Source organism: Macaca fascicularis, chromosome 8 (assembly GCF_037993035.2).
Source record: "Macaca fascicularis isolate 582-1 chromosome 8, T2T-MFA8v1.1".
NCBI classification, from domain to species: Eukaryota; Metazoa; Chordata; class Mammalia; order Primates; family Cercopithecidae; genus Macaca; species Macaca fascicularis.
Genome location: NC_088382.1, coordinates 42102967 through 42109061, shown reverse-complemented (window position 1 = coordinate 42109061; position 6095 = coordinate 42102967).

Here is a 6095-nt window from a genome sequence, read left to right as displayed (position 1 = left end):
TGCAATCATATTTCTACAGGACTATCCATACTTTGTTGAACCTAAGCATAAAAAGGGACAATTTCCCCTGCATCTTTGGGTCTTCATTCCAAAAGCATACACATTAAATAAATGTGTATACCTTTTCTCCAATGAATCTGCCTTTTGCAAGTTGATTTTCCAGCAAAACTTTCAAGGGCCAAGGGGAACCAGGGAGCACCCAGGGGCACAGGGGCAGAGTCTGGGCTGGAAAAGTGTATGAGTCCATTTTCACACTGCTATAAAGAACTGCCCAAGACTGGATAATTTATAAAGGAAAGAGGTTTATTTGACTCACAGTGCAGCATGGCTCGGGAGGCCTCAGGAAATTTACAATCATAGTGGAAGGTGAAACAGGCATGTCTTACATGGCGGCAGGTAAGAGAGAGCAAATGCATGCATAGGAGGAACTGTCAAACACTTATAAAGCCATCAAAGCTCATGAGAACTCACTCACTATCACGAGAACAGAATGTGGAAAGCTGCCCCCATGATCCAATCACTTCCCACCAGGTCCCGCCCTTGACACATGGGGATCATGGGAATTACAATTCAAGATGAGATTTGGGTAGGGACACAGAGCCAAACCATATAGAGGTAAATTTGGGAGTCACAGGAGAGATCTTCTAGTTAAAACCATGAGAGGAGCTGCCTAGGGGAGAGAGGGCCCCAGGGTGATGAGAGCCCTGCAGAAGAGCCATGCTCAGGGGCACACTTGGAAGACACAGCAAATATGTAAACAGGAGAGGAAAAGGTGGGAAAGCCCCTTGGGAAGGCTGGGTCATTAACAATGTCAAGTATTGCCCTGAGGTCAGCAAGGCTGAGGACTGGGGGGGAAACCATTGTGTTTGGCCAGAAGAAAGTCCTGGCAACCTCCAGCAAATGCAGTTTCAATAGAATTGTGGGGGTGGAAGTCCGTGGTTTAGGGAATGGTAGATGGAGGCATTGAGTGTCGGCCACAATGTGGAGGATTTTGGCAGCAAAAAGAAGCGGGAAGTCTGGAAATTAGCTAAAACAGAGGAGAGTGGAGCATTGTATTTTGTGAGTGTGTGTCTTGTTCCTATTCCAAGCCAACAGCTTCAGTCGGCTTTTCCACATCCCCTACCACAGTTTCCTCAGCTTATTTTTCAATCCTAAATATTTTTTCAATCTCAGAGGAGATTATGTGGCTTCATAGGACCAGCCCTTCACAGAGAGCCTGGCACATAGGAAGTGCTCACTAAGCATTTGCTATTGTCATCATTTTTTATTAACAGTCCTTAAGGGCTGGGCATGGTGGCTCACACCTGTAATGTCAACACTTTGGGAGGCCAAGGCAGGTGAATTGCTTGAGCTCAGGAGTTCAAGACCAGCCTGGGCAACATAGCGAGGCCCCATTTTTACAAAAAATAAAAAAAAAATAGCTGGGCATAGTGGTGCATACCTGTAGTCCCAACTACTTGGGAAGCTGAGGCAGGAGAGTTGCTTGAGCCCAGGAGGTCAAACTTTAGTGAGCTATGATCACATCACTGCACTCCAGCCTGGGCGACAGAATGAGACCCTATCCCCACTCCCCCTCTCAAAAAAAAGAGTCCTTAAGAACAAAATACACAAACAAGAAGGACAGACATGGGGTAGGTAGAGTGAAAGTGGGAATGAGGTACAAGAGGAGGCCCTGTCTTTAGCAGGGAATAATTAGAAGCACAAAAGGCCGGTTCATCTCTTCTTGGCCTTCATCGTGGGTCTACGGTGGACTGCATCTTCCATGTAAGATGCACTAAAGGAGCCTGCCTGCCTTTTGTCAGTTTGCATGTTGATTTGAGACTCTTCTCCAAGATTTCTTTCTGCATTTTCATTCATTGCTTTGAAGTCAGTCTGAGTTTTCATCTGGTCCTGCCCCTTGGGACTGCAGGAGGGGACAAAGGGGGAACTCCCTGGAGTGCAAGATTTGGGAAGAATGTGCAGAGGGAAAATGAGCAAATGCGAAATGTGCCGGCACTGCCAGCGGATGCAAGTGAGGGATGGGGCGCTTGACAGCTCACGTCTCCAGGAGCAGATCGTAAGTGAAATCACAGGTATTCATCCACGGGGAGGATCTGGGCAGGAGCAAAAGCCCAGAAGGTTCTGTTTGTGTGGCAAGATACAGAAACAGTGTGGGCTGAGAAGGAGAGGGGCAGGTCCTGCCTTTCCTGTAGCAAAATGACAATTACCCCATCTCAGCGGGCTGTACAGAAAGAGGTAATTCGTTTATGTTGTCTGTAATTCTGCCGGCCTTCCCCCCTCCCCGTTTCACATCCTGGTTAGAAGGCAAATAAGTCACTAACATCCAGACAACCTAGTTTAAAGCTTCGATCATTTAAATTGTCACTTTGGGTAGTGTCCAGTCTCTGATATGTTAAAAATGCTCCACCTTGCAGCCTTTAGCTCTGCCTACTTCTCACCCTAAGATACTACTTCTCACCCCTGTCTGGATACACAAAGAAAGAGATGTGTGTGGGTCACACAGGACAGTGGCAGGGTTGTGGGGTGGGTCTTGGACACGTCCTCAGCATTCTTTATGTTCAGGGGCTTCCTGTGTCTACCTGGTGACTACTTGCCTGGCATTCTAAGGTGGCACAAAGGCTATTTAATGTGTGTTCTCTCGGCTTGACCACAGCGCAAAGCAATACATTGATGTGGCTTCGTCGTGGCTTTCCTGTTGCTGCTGCCTCTGTGAAACTGACATTAGGTCCCTATATGGCAATTCCTCCCTGCGGCCCTGGCTATCTAGGTAACTCTTCCCCAAGGTAATTCTTATCTTTCTCCCATCGGCATAGCTGACTGCATTTCTTTTTAAGGAGCAGAAGTCCTGCCTTTGCAAAAGCTGACCATCTCATTGCTTGATTTCATAACTGGGCTAAATGTCACCATGGGGGAAAAAATCTACCATGAAGCCTACCCGTACAAAAAGACATGAGCCCCCTGAATTCCTCTGCATTGACTGATGTGTCAGATCCAAAGTGTTTGGAGTAACCCGTTGTTCTGGCATCCAGTGGAGAGGGCTTTCTTAGCCAGGACTGAAAGCTTGAGAGGCCTTTTATTTCAAACCCTCTAAACTCCGTGCTCAATGAGTATGGAAAGTGTTGCATGTGGAAATCACCGGGGCGACTGGGGGAAATGTTGCCAAAAGAGAAAGTTTCCAGTTCCTTGCTTTCAAAAGTGTGCACTGTGCCATATGTTGTGAGGTAATACAAATGCTCTGAATGGGGGCGCCACAGCCAAGGAAAGCAAATACAGTTCTAGTCCCTAATCCCGGGCCAACGCAGAACTACTAAGAAAGAGCGAAAGACCAGGCTGCTAGGAACCCAAGCAGTGCAAAATGGAAGGAAGCTGCCCTGGGCCCAGAGCTTCATTTTGTTTAGGAGGAGAAAATGAGCTTGAAAGTGTCCCTGAAGCAGCAGTGTTCACATTAACGGATACCATCTGGAAATCAAAACTCAGAGTTTGTTTTTACAGATTTCTACTGAAAACCTGCTCCAGCCAGGGAAACTCACATCTCAGAAGTCTCCAGCAGGGCACTGAGATGTAAACAATCATTTAGCAAAATCCGGAGTCAAAATGACAGACGAAGGCTGTTGTCTTCTCTTTATGTAAATCAAGAGGTGAGGTCGGATATGACCAAGTGCCGGGAGATGTTACAGTTTGTAGTGAGGCATTTGAAGGAATTTTTTTTTCTTTTTAATTTTCCTGGGTACATAGTAGGTGTATACATTTATGGGGTACATGAGATGTTTTGATACAGGTGTGCAATGTGTAATAATCACATTGGGATAAATGGGGTATCCATCACCTCAAGTATTTTTCCTTCCTTCCTTCCTTCCTTCCTTCCTTCCTTCCTTCCTTCCTTCCTTCCTTTTTTTTTTTGAGATGGAGTCTCACTGTCACCCAGGCTGGAGTTCAGTGGTGCAATCTCAGCTCACTGCATCCTCCACCTCCTGGATTCAAGCGATTCTCCTGCCTCAGCCTCCCTAGTAGCTGAGATTACAGGTGCCTGCCACCATGCCTGGCTAATTTTTTGTATTTTTAGGAGAGATGGGGTTTCACTATGTTGGCTCGGCTGGTCTTGAACACCTGACCTCAAGTGATTCACCTGCCTTGGCCTCCCAAAGTGCAGAGATTACAGGCGTGAGCCACCACGCCTGGCCACATTTATCATTTCTTTGTGTTACAAACATTCCAATTATACTCTTTTAGTTATTCTTTAAATGTACAATAAATTGTTGACTGCAGTCATCCTGTTGTACTATCAAATACTGGATCGTATTTATTTCTTTTACCTTTATTTTGTACCCATTAATCATACCCACTCCCCTGCACCCTGCCCCCATTTTAAGTAATTTTTAACAGCATCAGAGACAGGCAAAATGTATCTTCAGTACTCTTCATTCCCCTCAAGTATCTCAGGTCCTCATTCTGGTCCCCTATTTAATCACCCTCTCTGAATCCCCTTCCCCCGATATTACCTTTCCTGGGGGATAGTGGTTCAGTGGAGGATAATGGTTTAATGGGTTTGTTAGTCTCTCTTCCCATCTACCCTCTCCCCGTATCTGCATTTTAACCGGGCTTTCTGGTGACAATACTGTGCCTCTAGAAGAACTGTCTGAATTGTGGGGATTTGAGGCAGCAACTTGGCAGGCTGTTGGGAGAATAAGACAGTTGCATTTGTGGAGCAGGTATACCTCTCAAATCCCCATTCTGCAGACAGTCACCTACACATGAGCATTCCCTGCTTAGAAGCTGGCTGGAGTTTCCTTTGGTTGCGCCTCCCATCTCCTGCCATAGTCTGGCAGGCATGAGCAGGAACGTGGGCAAAAGCCTTGCCTTCCTGTTAGGCGCAGAGCATTAACTGTTCTGTGTTGTTGGCTGAGAACAATTAGTGCAGGTTTCTCTGGGTAACTGGGTGAAACACAGTCCCTGTGCATAATTCTACGTGCTCACCCCTTGCCTGCATATGACTACTTTCAAACAAATTTCCCAGCCAGAAGTGCTCAGCTTCTCAGAGAGCCCCCATGCCTGGCTTCTTTCTCTGGCCCTCCACCAAGCTGGGACGCAGCTGGGTTGCAATTCCATGGCCGTCCACTTCCTGCTGCTCCGCGATGGACTGTGGTCATCCCCGTGCTAAGGAAGGTCACGGGCTTGTTAATTAGCTGGAAAGCAAAGACAGGATACAAATGTTCCTAGAAAGAAACTAGCATAGTATGACGTCAGTACTGTTTTCAACTTTTAGCTGCTACCCTTTCCTGCTTCCTGAAGATATTTTAACATGACTTTGAGCACAATTAAAGTGAACTGCCTTAGAGCCAAGGTTAAGCGAGGTATGGGCCTCAGAGTCACAATGCACTGATTTTTCTTTTGGTTTCTCAAAAACTACAAGAATGTGAAACTACAATGTATGTGAAACTACAATGGGGAACAGAGATGTCCTAGTTTTATTTTTATTTGCATGCAACATACACTTGCATGATCCTTTATTCTTGACATTTTTGCATTATAATTTCATTTGAAGTTTTACCAGAATCATTTTAGGTAAGGTGGACATTTATCTTTCCCTATGTCATCAGAATGAGATATCTGAGCTTAGAGAGCTACTACAGGTAGTAGTGACCAAGGTAGAACTAATCCCAGGTTTCCTGGCTCCTAGACACGATTTCCATTGCATCCGATTGCCTTTCATTACAGAATCCAGAAAGAGTTGTGGGTTGGTCGAAATCTATCAAATCTGTTCAAGAGGAAATATGCTTTTGTTTTTTTCGTCTGTCCAGCTTTCCTTCCTTAGGGAATCTCCCAGCCCCCAATTCTATAATACGACTCACCTAGTTTGGCTATGGTGAAACCCTCCTTGTCCTCTACTAAAGATACGGAACTAAGACCTCGCCAGTCAGTCTTCCATGATCCCGGCCTCAGCAATTGGCTCAGGTATGGGCACATGACCTAGGCTGGCCAATCAGTCTTCTTGGGCCTTTTGTTAAAGCTCTTTTCTTTCTCTAGGTCCTTGCTGCCGTGAAGCAAGAGTCTGTCTGGAAATGAAGGCACCAGAGGCAACAAAGCTGAGACATGGA